This window comes from Notamacropus eugenii, chromosome 3 (genome assembly GCF_028372415.1).
Source record: "Notamacropus eugenii isolate mMacEug1 chromosome 3, mMacEug1.pri_v2, whole genome shotgun sequence".
Taxonomy (NCBI): domain Eukaryota; kingdom Metazoa; phylum Chordata; class Mammalia; order Diprotodontia; family Macropodidae; genus Notamacropus; species Notamacropus eugenii.
Genome location: NC_092874.1, coordinates 220786365 through 220801592, shown reverse-complemented (window position 1 = coordinate 220801592; position 15228 = coordinate 220786365). Strand labels below are relative to the sequence as shown.

Below are 15228 nucleotides of genomic sequence, written 5' to 3'. Positions count from 1 at the left end.
CTATTGTTTGCTGTGAGGGTGCATCCACAAAGTTTTATTGGAGTTTTGCTGTGTTTAGGTAAATGGAAGACAGTGTTGGTGATGAGAAGGTCATGAGATGCACAAGTCTTCAGCAGTAAGTAACTGTTACTGTTTTTTCTAACTCCATTCTTGCCAAGGACTCCTTGCCATGTCTGATAGACTTTGCCTACTGTGGTGTTAAAAGTCACTGAGAATTACAAACTTGTCCTCTTTTGGCATATTTATGACGAGGGTCTCCAGGCTTTCATAAATTTTTTCTTTGACCTCATCAGGATTCATCATGGTGGGAACATGTACACTGATGATAGTGACATGGTGCTTTCTTGCAAGTGGAAATCAAATTGTCATGGGCCTGTCATTTACTGCTTTGGGAGGCATACAACTTTGTTGACTAGATTAGTTTGATTACAAAACCTATGCCAGCTTCATCATTCTATCACTACTGCCACTCCAGAAAAATGTGTGTCTAGCTCCAGCTTTGGAAAGCTGGCCTTCATTTGCCAACCTTGTTTCACTTAGAGTTGTTATCTGGATGTGATGCCTGCTGAGTTCTCTTGCCACAAGAGCTTTTTACATCTTTAGGTCTATTTAGGTCTTTTAGGTCTATTGGATTTCTTATTGTCCATAAGTATGTGCAAATTCCATGTACCAATTGTGAGTAGAATCATTTTTGCTAAAATTTCTATACTTTTTTGTGTTTCACCTGCAGGATCCCTGCCTACCACAGTAAGTATGCCAAGGTTAAGACTGGTGAAGCAGGCAATTTTTCAGGCACCTTTTCTAGCCCCTTCCTTATATCAGAAGGTGAGCAGTGCAGTCCTTTAAAAAGGCTACTCAGATACCCAGAGGGCTGCCAAATCTCACTGCTGCTTCAGTTCAGTAAGAAGATGACCTTATCACCTGGGCTGCCTGTGTACAGGGTTGTGGCTATAGTTCCCAATGTGTCTGCACCTGATGCATGGTCACTTGCCCGTTCACCACAGGACTTTGAGGGAGATAAAATAGTACAAAGGTATGAGTGATGTCTTATGATACATAAATTGGATTTGTGAGGCAGAGTTGCTCCAAGCATTTCTGGCCTCACTCTCTTCCAGAGTCATCAGAGTCCAGTAACAAGATAAAAGTCATGACAATTGGCAATGGTCTAGCTTAGCATTTTCCATGTCTAACCAAGCTCTAAGTGCCCCACAATGCCTACTTGCACCACTTTCAAATTGCTCGTATCCATCCATTCTGCCAAGAGAAGTCTTCACATGCTTGAGGTGGACCTTCTCCTAGCTCATCAAGGGATCTGAGGCCCTTGGTTACCTGAAACCTGGTATAGCTTGTCTGCTGAAATGGTTTACTAGGGTGTGGCTGCTGCACATGCTATAACTTCTTGGAGCCATAGGTGGACACCAAAGGTGGAAAGAGTTCTCCTACCAGAAGTACTAGTCCTCCCTGACACTTGTTTCAGTTATAATTACAATATAATGGAATATTACTGGGCCATAAAAAAGATGAAGAGCCTTCACTTTGCATCTGGTCATATATCTTTCTGTGCTTCTTGGTGTTTATCTTTTTTAATTTCATTAATAATACAGTAATATCCTATACATTCATGTACCACAAGTTTTTTAGTCATTCTCTACCTTATGGGCTTCTATTTTGCTTCCAATTGTTTACTACTATGAAAAGTGCTGCTATAAATATTTTGGTGTACATGGGGTTTTTCTTTCTGTCATTGGCTTTCTTGGAATATATGCCTGACTATGGAAACTCTGAATCAAAGGATATGAACAATTTAGTTATGTTCTTGGCATAATGTTAAACTGAAATTTTCAGATAGGGCTAGGGATTTAATTGTGATTTTATTGATATAAGGAACTCCCAGGTTAAGAAACATACTTTACCAATTCAGATTGGCACCTCTCTGTAACTTACAGTCTTAGAGAATTTCCTAAAGTACTGATTGGTTAAGTAACCTGCCCAAAGTTACGTATCAGTAGGTGACAGAGGTAGGGCTTATACTCATGTCTTCCTGGCTCCACAGACAGCTAAAATATATTTTAAATAACTATTTAGTTCTTTAAATTATCATCAGTTACAAGGTTAATCAATTGTATAGGTCATAACTATATGTATGTATATATATGTATATGTGTATGTGTGTATGTATTTATATGTATATATATGGAAAAAGATGAATAGGGTCTTATAGATAATTGATCCATTAATTACTTACATTTTAGTAATTAAATAGGTGATATACTAACATTTTCCTTCATTACCACAATATGGGTTTTGGAATAATTAAGGAATACCTTTATTAGTTGCTTAATCCCATGATGGCCCTGGTGGAGGTACTCCACCAATTTAAGAAGAATCAGCTACCAGTTCACTAACTTTCTGCCTCTGGAATGTATGGTAAATGGTTTTCTCATACTTGGCTTCCTATCAAGGGATGGGGGAAAGTATTGCTTCTGCTTCCACTCCTGAAGCATGTCATTTGCCAATATGCAGCAGCTAAAAAAAAGACTTGGCTAGGTGAGCTAAGCCTGAAGGTACTTTTTCTGCTTCCTGTTTCTACCTAAATATTAATCAGACTGAACCTCTATTCCTAGATAGGCATGGCTAGCCTTGGAGGGGACCTTGTGGGTTTGAGAGGAGCAGAGAACCTGGATCCCTTAGTTCCAGGCCACTAGGGGAGTTTCTGCATTGAAGACGATAACAGCCATCTGGGTAGGAGGGCAATCCCTGGCCTGGCTTGCCAAAAGACATAGACCTGGAAAGAATAATTTCTGTGGTGCAGAGCCAGGGTGAAATGTAAAATACTAAAGAATCTCACACATTGTTTTATATTCTGATGTTTAAATTTCAGCCTAACAAGGAGAATATGAGTATTTTAAAGTTATTGCATCCTGTTTTGAGTATCTGCATTTTTGTTTATCTTTGTTATTTTTAGCAATTCTTTTGAGTAGCTGTCTTATACCTGTTTCATATTGTACATTGAATACCATTCTATTCCCTCCCCCCCCCAAACAGTTCCAATATATGACTTGAATCTAGGCTTCACACACACACACACACACACACACACACACACACACACACACACACACACCAGTAGAGGTATGAAGAGTCAAAGACAATAAGTGGCCAGGCTTTTCTGGATTAAACCTGGTTACCCTAATATGTGGGTCCAGAGCAGAGCAGACACTTTGTTCAGAAGGTTAGGACTAGCCTCTTGGATCTATTCAGTCAGTCCATCAATAAGTATTTATTAAGTGCCTCTTGTGTGCCCTCAAGGAGTTCACAATGTAATGGGGAAGACAAGCAAACAAATGTATTCAAACAAACTACATACATTATAAATGGTTGGTTGTTGTCCTTCATCTTCAAAGAGGACCAAAATGACATCACCATTGTAAAGTGAAATTTCAGTGTATCCAACTGTGGCTGATCAAACCAATACAAGCTTAGAATGCTCTACCACAGGTTGGGCACAGATAGTCCGAGTGATTATGTGGGGCAGATATCCCAAATTTGTGTATCCTGTGTTTACTTTGTGCTGTCTCTATTCTGCTTTTGCTCAAAGAGCACAGCACCCTTTCTGATGTGGGCACACCATGCTGAGCAGTCCCGTGTCAGTGTCTCCCATGTTGCACAGTCAAATCTAAAGTTCTTGAGAGAGACCTTGAGAGTGTCCTTGTATCATTTCTTCTGGCCACCATGTGATCAACTGCCCCATGCAAGTTCTCCATAAAATAGTCTTTTTGGCAAGTGTACATTTTGCATTTGAACAACGTGGCCAGCCCATCAGAGTTGCACTCTCTGAAGCATAGTTTGAATACTTGGCAGTTCAACTCAAGCAAGGACTGCAGTGTCTGGTACCTTATCTTGCCAGGTGATCCTCAGAATCTTTCTAAGACAGTTCAAGTGCAAGCAATTCAGTTTCCTGGCATGGCACTGGTAGACTGTCCATGTTTCACAAGCATATAACAATGAGGTCAGCACGACAGCTCTGTAGACCTTCAGTTTGGTAGTCAGTCTAATACCGCTTTTCTCCCAAACCTTTCTTCGGAGCCTCCCAAATACTGAGCTAGCTCTGGCAATGCATGCATCAACCTCATTGTCAGTGTGTACATCATGCACCAATACTCCCTCCACTTTGGTCTTGGCTTGTAACCTTTTCAAATTGAAGAATTTACCATCAGTGTGTAGTTGCCTTGATGCCGTATTCATCCTCATTGAAAGCATTTGTCAACATGGCTGAAAACATCATGCTAAAGAGCATGGGAGCAAGCACACAGCCCTGTTTCACTCCACTGGTGACTGGGAAGGCACGAGAGCTTTGTCCGTTATCCAGAATCCAGGCAAACATGCCATCATGAAATTGGTGTACAATATTGATGAACTTCTCCGGGCAACCAAATTTTGACATAATTTTTCATAAGCCCTCATGACTAACAGTGTCAAAGGCCTTGGTCAGATCCACAAACATTGTGTACAGACCTCTGTTCTGCTCCTGGCATTTGTCCTGGAGTTGTCAGGCAGCAAACACCATATCGACTGTTCCTCAGTCCTTTCTGAAGCCACACTGGCTCTCAGGTATATGCCCATCTTCCAGGTGAAGGATCAGCCTATTAAGGAGGACTCTAGCAAGAATTTTGCCAGCAATGACTAAGAGAGATCCTCCTGTGATTGTCACAGGACAATCTATTCCCTTTACCCTTATAGAGATGGACAATGGAGGCATCCTTGAACTCCTGGGGTACAACCTCCTCTTGCCATACAACCTGGAAAATTTCAGTCAGCTTTACATAAGCAATGGTCCTCCTATCTTGTAAATCTCAGCTGGAATAGAATCAGCACCATGTGCTTTGCCACATGAAAGGACCCTAATGGCCCTCAGAACCTCTTCTTCACTTGGAAGTTCAGCTAAGGAGGGATTGACTTCAACCTGAGGTAAATGATCAATGACCTCAGCATTAATTGATGATGGTCTTTTGAGAACACTATGGAAGTGTTCAGTCCATGTCTCTAGGATCATGTCCTTATCACTAACAATTGTGAATCCACCAGCACTGAGTAGTTGTGATGCACCATAAGTTTTTGGTCCATAAATAGCTTTCAGGGAATCATAAAAGCACTTTGGATTGTTACTATCAGCATAAAACTGAATTTCATCTGCCTTCTTACTGAGCCAGGAATCCTGCATCTCTCTAAGCTTTGCTTATACTTTGCTTTTGATGGAATTAAATGCTGCCTTCTTAGAGGTGGATGAACTATCCTGCTGGTAAATCCTGTGGAGTTCACTTTTTTCATTTAGCAGCTCCTGAATTTCCCCATCATTTTTATCAAACCAGCCTTGGTGTTTGCAAGTATACTGACCCAGATGAGCAAATGCACTGCTGTACACCAAATCTCTGAGAGTTGCCCACTCTTTTTCTGGTCCAATTTTGCCACCTGTATGTTGGCTCAACTTTCCCTCCAAGTCAGCAGCAAATTGTTCATGCTCAGAGAAGAGTTCTAATTTGTTGACATTAATTCTTCTAGTAGTCATTTTGCCTTGGGGGTGGCACTTTTGATGAATATGAATATTTAGATTGGAAAGGATAAGTCTATGATCAGTTCAGCACTCTTCACCACACATTACCCTTGTCACTCTCAAATCTTGTCTGTCTCTTCTCCTTACAATCACATAATCTATTAGATGTCAGTGTTTGCTGTGAGGGTGCATCCATGAAGTTTTATTGTGTTTAGGTTAATGGAAGACAGTGTTGGTGATGAGAACATCATGGGATGCACAAGTCTTCAGCAGTAAATGACCCTTGCTGTTGCAGTCCAACTCCATTCCTCCCTAGGACTTCCTGCCAAGTCTGGTAGGCTGAGCCTACTCTAGTACTAAAGTTGCCCAGGATTATAAGCTTGTCCTCTTTTGGCACATTGACGATAAGGGTCTTTAGGTCTGCATAAAATTTTTCCTTGACCTCATCAGGGTTTGTCATGATGGGAGCATAGGCACTGATGATGGTGGCATGACATTTTTTCTGCAAGTGCCAATCTCATTGTCATGAGCCTGCCATTCACTCCTTTTGGCAGGCATGCCAGCTTGCTGATCAGATTAGTTTTGATTGTAAAACCTACGCCAGCTTCACGATGCTCCCCTTCACTGTGGCCACTCCAGAAAAAGGTTTATCCAGCTCCAACTTCAGTAAGCTGGCCTTCATTTGCCAACCTTGTTTCATTCAGGGCTGCTATTTGGGTGCAATACCTGTTGAGTTCTCTTGCAATAGGAGCAGTTCTTCTTTCAGGTCTACTGGATTTTGTTATCTATTAGTGTGCTCACGTTCCATGTGCTGATGGTGAGTGGAATCAACTTTGCAAATGTTTTTTTACATTTTTTATGTTTTGACCACATAGTGGGATTCCCCACCTGCCATGTAATCAGGCGAGGGTTGGGTAAGCAGGCAATGTTTAGGACACCTTTTCTAGCTCCCTTCTTCACACCAGGAGGTGAGCAGTGCAATCCTTGAAAGGCTGCTCAGACACTCGGGGGCTGCCGAGTCCCACTGCTGCTTCCAGTGAGAAACGACCCTATGGCCAGGGCTGCCTATGTGCAAGGTCATGACTACAGCTCCCAGTGTATCCACACCTGCTACTTCATCACTTGCCTATTGCCACAGGACTTTGAGGCATAATAGTGAAATGGTATGGGTGATGTCTTTTGCTTCATGTGTAAATTGGATTTAAGTAAGGCAGAGTTGCTTGAAGTCGTCAGCCTCACTCTCTCCTCCTGAGTCATCATAGTCTGGTGGCAAGACAGAGTCAAGATGGCTGGTGATGGCTCAGGATGTAGTGGATGACCTTAGTGTCTTTGGTGTCTAACCAAGCTCTAAGCGCTACACATTGCCTGCTTCATCTGCCTTCATGACCATTGGAACAAATTGTTCTCATCTGCCCATTCCACCAGATGAAGTCTTCACATGTTTGGAGTAGATACCCTCCTAACTCACCAATGGGTTTGAGAACCCTTGGTTACCCTCAACCTGGTTTGGTCCATCTGCTTAAATGGTTTACCGGGGTAAACATACCACAGTTATTTAGCCATTCCCTAATAATGGGCATTTTTAAAATTCCTAATTCTTAACTACCACAAATATTGCTATTATAAATATTGGTTTATGTGGAGTCCTTCCTTTTGTCAGTGACTTCTCTAGGGTATACGCATTGTGGTGAGCCAAAGGGTATGAACATTTTAGTCCCTTTATTTGCATAATTTCACATTTTTTCCAGTACTGTCATATCAATTCACAGCTTCACCAATAATGCATTAGTGTGCCAATCTTTCCACAGCCCCTGCAACATTGACTATTCCCATTATTTTTCATCTTTACTAAACTGATGGTTATGAGATAATGTTTTAATTTGAGACATTTTAATTTGCATTTTTCTTATTTTTAGTGTTTTAGGATATTCTGTTATATGTATGGATGTTAATAATTTGCAATTCTTTTGAGAACTCTTTGTTCATTTACTTGATGTAAGGGGTAGGGAGCCACTTTGCCCCTGAATATAATATTAGGTCATACGGTAATATGAAGTGTTGAAGTTTTGACCCTTTCAGACTTAGAGTGTCTATATGAATATAGTATTTGAAACCTTCAGTATCTCACACCCTTATGGACATATTCATAGATTGTAAAAGGTGTAAAAGTGGCTCAGTCACACCCAGGTGATGCTAAACAGAATTGTAGGAAGTTATGCAACCTGCTTACTTAGTCCACTACAAATTTATGCCATCTAATCTCAACTCAAGGCAATTGCAAGGCAATTCTTTTTTTCTCTTTAATTAATTCTCTATTCCCCTTACTACATACAGGGACTGTTGTAGACCTTTTCTTCTGTCCTCAGGCTTCCCACTTCCTTTTCTCTACTTGCTCAGCTGAGACCCTCATTCATAATTTATGAAGAAAATGGTGGTAGGAATGAAAACAGAGCAAATTTATGTTACAAAGCAGTATTTATCCAAATCACTTGATATTGTTTTAAAAAATAGAAAAGTAGATCAATGCAACTAGATAAAGGAGAAAGGAAATGATAAGACTCAATAACCTAGTGTCTGGTAGACCTGGAAACATTAATGACTTAGGAAAGAAATTTCTATTTGATAAGAGCTTTTGGGAACACTGAAAAGCAGAAATAAGCTTTAAGTTCACCTTTTAGACAATTTTCTAGAGTAAATTCAAAACAGATAAATGATCTGAATATTAAAGATGTTACCATAAAAAATTAGAAGAAAAAAAATTAGAAAAGAAGCAGATCTTGTTGTCTACATCTATAGATAGTGGGTGAATTTGTAACCAAAGAATAACATAGATAATTTTATTGCATTAAATTTGAAAATTTTTGCACATGCAAAATTAAATCATCTAGGATAAGAAGGAAAGCAGTCAATTGGGAAATATCTTTGCATCTAATATCAATGATAAGGTTTCTATATTCAAGATGTATAAATAACTAATCGAAATATGTGACCAGAAGCCATTTTCCAATAGTTGTCATATATTGTAAATAGGAAATAATTAAAAGAGGAAAGTTACTAGAATTAAAAGTGATTGAGAAAAGTTTCCCAAAGAAGGTGAGATTTTAGTTGAGACTTGAAGGAAGCCAGAGAAGCCACGAGGTGAAGATGAAGTGGGAGAAGATTCCAAGCACAAGAGGCAGCCAGAGAAAATGCCCAGAGCTGAAAGTTGTGGAAAAACAAAGGGGCCAGTGTCACTAGACTGAAGAATACACAAGAAGGAGAAAGATGTAAGAAGACAGGAAAAGGTGGGGATGGAGGGCTTTGAACTCCAAGTAGAAGATTTTACATTTGATATAGTGATAAGGAGCCAATGGAGTTTATTAAGTTTATTATTATTATTAAGTTTATTATTTCCTGTACTTTAGGAAAATCAATTTGGCAATTGAAAAGAGGATGGATTGGAGTGGGGAGAGACTTGTGCAAGGCAGACCCATCAGGAGGCTATTGTAATAGTCCAAGCTTGGGGCCTACAAATAGCATGTAGTATTAGAAGGTGGTATTAAAAAAATAAGGTGCCATATTCCAGAGATGTTGCAAAGATGAAATTGACAGGTCTTGACAACAAATTGGGTACAAAGGATGAAAGATAGGGAAGAGCTGAGGATGAATTCTAGGTTTTGAGCCTTGTTGTTGTCTTTGATGTTGTCTGTGATAATAATTAGGGGTGAAGAAGGGTTTAAGCGAAAAAATAATGAATTCCTTTTTGGATATGTTAAGTTTTAGATATCCTGTTCAAGATGTCTAAAAGGCACTTGGAGATGAAAGCCTGGAGGGCAATAGAGAGGTTAGAGAAGAATAGGTGGACCTGAGCATTATCAGCATCCATGTGAACTAATGAAACCAACAAGTGAAGTTGTATGGAAGGAACAGAGGATCCAAGACTGAGTCCCGTGGGAAACCTACAATCATTGGGTATGATTTGGCTGAAGATCTAGCAAAGGAGACTAAGAAAGAGTAGTCTGGTAAGTAGAAAGAGAACTAGGAGAGAGTGGCATCCTGAAAACCTAGAGAGAAGAGAGTATCAGGGAGAAGAGGGAAATTGATTAGCAGGCTACAGAAAGGTCAAAGAAATCACTGGATCTGGCCATTGAAAGGTCATCGGTATATTTGGAGAGAACAATTTTGGTGGAATGATGAGGTTGAAAGGTGTATTACAAGTTGTTAAGACAGTAAAAGGAAAGAAAATGGAGGCAAATTTTATGGATAGTTTTCTCAAAGAGCTTAGCCATAAAAGGAAGAAGAGATATAGGATGTTAGTTATTGGGGACAGAAGAATCAAGTAAGAGTTTTTTGAGGATGGGGAGACACGGTGTCATCCTTTATGTCTACATCATGCACCTATTTTGACCTTATCTTGGTATATGGTGTGAGATGTTAGTCTACATCTACTTTGTGCTCTATTGTCAAAGAGTGAGTTCTTATCCCAAAAGCTTTGGGTTTATCAAACACTAGGTTACTCTGGTCCTTGACTTGTGTACCTAATCTGTTCCTCTGATCCACCATTCTATTTCTTTGCCAGTACCAGATAGTTTTGATGATTACTGCTTTATAACATAGTTGGAGATCTAGTATCACTAGGCCACCTTCCTTTGTATTTTTTCTGATTAATTCCCTTGATTTTCTTGACCTTTTTTGTTTCAGATGAATTTTGTTAATTTTTTTTAGCTTTATCAAACAATTTTTGGTAGTTTGATTGGTATGGCACTGAACAGGTAAATTAGTTTAGACAGAATAATCATTTTAATTGTATTGACGTGGCCTATCCATGAGCAATTAATATTCTTCCAACTGTTTAGATTTGACTTTATTTGTGCAAAAAGTATTTTGTAGTTATGTCCATATAGTTCCTGGGTTTGTCTTGGCAGGTAGACTCCCAAGTATTTTATATTGTTTACAGTTATTTTAAATGGAATTTTTCTTTCTATGTGTAATCAAAAGGGATTATGTAGACTGCACAGTACTTTTACTTTAAGTTCAGGTTCGGATCTTAAGATACAATGATGCACTACAACAAGCTTAATACTCAATTAAGTTTTATTACTACAAATAGTGGAAGTTAGCAAGTGTATACATATAAACAGTAGATAATAGTTAAGACAGAATAGAAAAAGAAAAAATATACTTCACCAGCCAAGTTTGAGCTCCAACACTTGGGCAACTGGGGAGGCTAAATGGGGGGAGCAGTCGAGAAAGGTCCTGGCTGGGAGAGCAGAAGCAGGCATCCCCACTTCTGTAGCAAAAGCCCTCCAAAGATTCATGTCTCACTCAGTCCCTTTATACAAGCAACTTCAGGGAAAAGAGGACTCTTAGAACAAAAAAGGAACTTTGGCCCAAAGTTCCAGCTGTTGACTTTGATCTAAGTGCTCAAGGATTGGCCAGGTCCTTGAACACAGACACCTCTTCTCTTAATGAGTTTTACGACTCTTAAGATAAGGATCTCTTTGCCCCGGCTACATGCTTCATTAATTCTGCTGCTTCCCCTGGCACTCCCAGTTAAGCATATCAACTTTAAGTTACATTCCTTATGTTAGGTCATGTGGCAATCATGCAAGGGGCTGGGGAGAATCTTCCTCAGTTTCCCCACACCATGTCTTGCTGCAGGGCTTTGTTGCTCATATAAAGAAATGATGAAGATAGGTTTGTCTTAGATCCTGCAACTTTGCTAAAGTTGTTAATTATTTTGAGTAGTTTTTTAATCGATTCTTTAGGGTTTTCTAAGTATACCATCATATCATCTGCAAAGAGTGATACTTTTGTTTCTTTATTGCCTATTCTAATTCCTTGTATTTCTTTTTCTCCTCTTATTGCTATAGCTAACATTTATAGTGCTATATTGAATAATAGTGGTAATAATGTACATCCTTGCTTTACCTCAATCTTATCTGGAAGGCTTCTATCTTATAAGAATGGGGAAGACATATGAATGTTTGTAGGCAACAGGGAAGGAGCTTATAGATAGAAGATAAGTGATAAAGTGGGAAAGACAGAAAGGTCATTGTGTTAGAAGAGACAGAACGAAATGGCATAGTTTGTGTGGGTAGAGGAGTTTCCTTGTTAAGGAATAAGGCCACCTTTTTGTGTGAAACAAAAGTGACAGAATAGATAGAGGCAGAAAGCACCTGAGTGATAGGAAATGAGGAAAAAGAGAAAAGAGGGACCTCACAGAAAATGGTCTTTTTTTCCATAAAATATGAGGCAGGGTTCTTAGCTGAGAGAATATAGGGGTGGAGACATTGTGGAAGGTTCAAAGAGAGATGATAAAAAAAAAAGTTTGAAAGAGTCTCTGTGGAAAGTAGGATAATGAGTTGGTAAGGGAGATTACCTTGCAGGAGTGAGGGCCCTATTGAGATTGTATAACATATATTTGTAATGGACCTAGACTAATGGATAGTTACTTGATTTTCTCCATCTTCCTTCAGCAGCATATGTGTAGGATTGAAGGGAGCCGATAGTGGGAGTCATCCAAGACTAAGGCTTGGCAGGGCACAATCAGGGCATAATCAATAAGATAGGGGGACCAGGGACTCAGGAGAAGAGAACAGGGCAAAGTTGAAATATTTCATCAAGGGGTCAAGATGGAGAGAGGAGAGAGTGGTTAGTGAAGGGGTCATGGCCTGAGAGAGAACTGAAAGACTGGGGAATTGGACGTCATGGTGTGAAAGAACAGTATGTTTTGGTAAGAGAATGCAGAAGGAGAGGTTCAGAGAATTTCAGAACTCTTGAACATAGAAGTGGTGCAGTTGTGGATGTTGGCAAGATCAAGAATACGACCATCTTCGTATGTGATTAAGGTATAGTGGAGAAGTATGTCATGAGAAATGAGTAGGTTAAGGAACTGAATGGTTAGGGTGTTTGAGGGAGAGTCGATATGTATGTTGAAGTCTCCTAGTATGAAAGCAGAAGTTGGGAAGGAGAGAAAAAATTGTGAGCCAGGTACTGAACTCGTTGAGAAAGGAAGTAGAGTGACCTGGAAGTCTGTAGGCAACAGCTATTGGGATTTTGATTGGATGGAAAATGTGGATTGTATAGATTTCAAAGAAGGAAATGTTACTGAGTGATGGAAGTAGGGAGAGAACCTGGATGTAGCAGTGGGGAGCAAAGTGTATTCCACCTGTCTTGTCTCAACCAGTGAACTACATGAAATGAATGAAGGTGCAGCCAATACTAAAAAAAGTGGCCAGGGAGGCCGTGTCATCAGGAATGGGATTGGGATGGGGAGGAAGTCTTGGCAATTGCTAGAAGATGGAAACACTAGGGAGAGGGGGAAGATGTAAGATAAAGGGAAGTTTGTTTTCTATGGAATAAGCATTCCAGAGAGCACAGTAGAAGGGGTGGATAGTGTTTGGTTGACACTTCAAGGTAGGAGGGTTGAGGAGGATGAGAATATAGAATCAGGTGATGGAGGATGGGGAATGGAGGGTGCAAATGATGGCCTACATAGGTTAAGAATCACTGGGACATTTAGAGTAAGACCAAGAGTGAATATGTCAATCATTGAGTTGGATAGCTCTACTCCTTTTTCCAGAGAAGGCTAAAGAGCAGGCAGGAGACACATGAGGTGGAAGGCTCAACTCAGGGGACAGGTTCAGCAGGAAGGCCCATCATCACAGGGAATATTGCTCCTCTTCTCACTTGTCACTGGATCTAGCAGTTGTTTGAATTATTATACGTATGTGAATATACATATATGACTTAGATTTATTCAGTCAAGTCACTCCAACCCATGTAAAATAAGTGATAAGATGGGAACCAATCAATAAATCTCTAAGCTTTAGACTAAATGTAAAAAGTCTTTGAAGGTCAATGGATAAAGTAAAAGTACACTATACAGAAAGTATCTTCTAATTACCTGATAGATTTCCTTGTGCCCTCTGGATCCTGTATGAAAGCATCAAGATAACTGGAATCAGGAAGTTCCAGTGAATGGCAAGCCAGGAGAGAGAGATGCAGTAAACCCCTGAGAAGGAACACATGGGTTGTAGCCTTGGTCTGAATCCTCCACCTCTTCTATTCCTTCTCTTTGGCCCAAGGAAAATCTTGCAAGCTAGTCTGCAGGATGTTGGACGTCCAATCTTTCCATCTATGTCCTAGTGATGACATAGAGAACCATGGACAGAATGGACGTAGATTCATAGTCCCACAAGAAGCCCAGCAAAGAATCTCTACAATAACTCAAGTGAATTTCTTGAGCATCCCATAAGTGGGAAAGAAAAGAAAAAACTTCCAGCAACGACCAACTTTCTTTGTGACATATGCTCTCTAAACTTGAACCCACTTTCCCCTGGATTCTGTGTGTGCTTGTGGAGAGAATATGTCACAGACTTTTGGAGGGGAGGTGTTATATAACAACTGTTCTACCTTAGGAAATACCTTGGCCCAAAAAGCTACTTAAACTTACCTGAACTGATGCAAAGTGAAATGAGAAGAACACAGAGAACATCGTACACAGTAACAGCAATATTGTACCACGATCAACTGTGAATCATTTAGCTATTCTCAGCAATACAATGATCTAAGACAATTCCAAAGGACTCATGATGAAAAATGCTGTCCACCTCCAGAGAAAGAACTGATGGAAACCGAATGCAGATCAAAGCATACTCTTCAAAACTTTGTTTTCTTTCTCAATGTAACTAATACAGAAATATGTTTTGCATGACTGCATGTGTATAACCTATATAAAATTGCTTTCTCTCTCATGAGGAAGGAGGGGAGGGAGGCAGAGAATTTGGAACTCAACAGTTTAAAAAACAAATGTTTAACAAATTAACATCTAATTAGAAAAAATGAAACATTTGGGGGGAAAAGCTACTTAAATCTGCCTGAGCAAAATTACTCTAGACTGATCATTTTGGGGGGAAGCAGTCACCAGATAAGATTAGAGAATCATCCGCCTATATCTGATAGAGTACTTCTGGAATCCTGAGAGGGGAGATGGAGATGTAGCTTTGGAGCTTTGTGCTGGGATTCATCTATGACAAGGGGAGTTAAAATAAGGATTCTCAGAATATATATTTATCTACACACGTATATCACACATATATCTACATATATATGTGCATGCACATAGCAAATAGGCTCGGAGCATGCGTGTGCACGTTACATACATGTTATCCATATTGTATGTACATAGGTGTGTGTACACAGCTGGGTGGTACAGCGGAGAAAGTGCTGGGATGCCTAGTGTGACCCTGGGCCACAACCTCTGCCTCAGTTTCCTCATCTGTAAAATGGGGACCACTATTAGCGCTTCCTTCGGCGGGCTGTTGTGAGAATCACACGAGGCTTAGCACGGTGCCAGCTACATCAAGTTTTAGCCAGTAGTAGTAGTAATAGTATATACATATATATGTACGTATGTATGTGGTCTGCACCCACAGGCCACCTAGACGACATCTGCTCACTGCGTCCACACATACCTAGGTCGTGTCCGTGCGTGCGTGTGTGACACTCCACGGGAAGCCCCGGCCCCGGCCCCGGCCCCGGCCCCGGCCCCGCTCCTCGCCAGCACCGCCCCCGCCGCTCCGCCCGGGCCCCCGCCGCCGCCCTCGCTCCAGCCCCCCAGGGCTGCAGCCGCTGCCATGGTGATGGATATCGCGAGATCTTCCCTGAGCCGCCTCGCAGTTCTCGCAAGATCT

General features: G+C 40.5%; 1 long non-coding RNA gene across 1 annotated transcript in view; it reads right to left on the bottom strand.

Moving 5' to 3' along the window:
- The window catches only part of LOC140534010 (uncharacterized), a 25849-nt gene extending 10777 nt beyond the window's left edge, over positions 1 to 15072 (bottom strand). Inside the window, exon 1 of the long non-coding RNA XR_011977139.1 lies at positions 15010 to 15072. This is a non-coding gene — a long non-coding RNA (uncharacterized lncRNA). The remainder of the gene's footprint in view (positions 1 to 15009) is intronic.
- Positions 15073 to 15228: the final 156 nt, after the last annotated feature.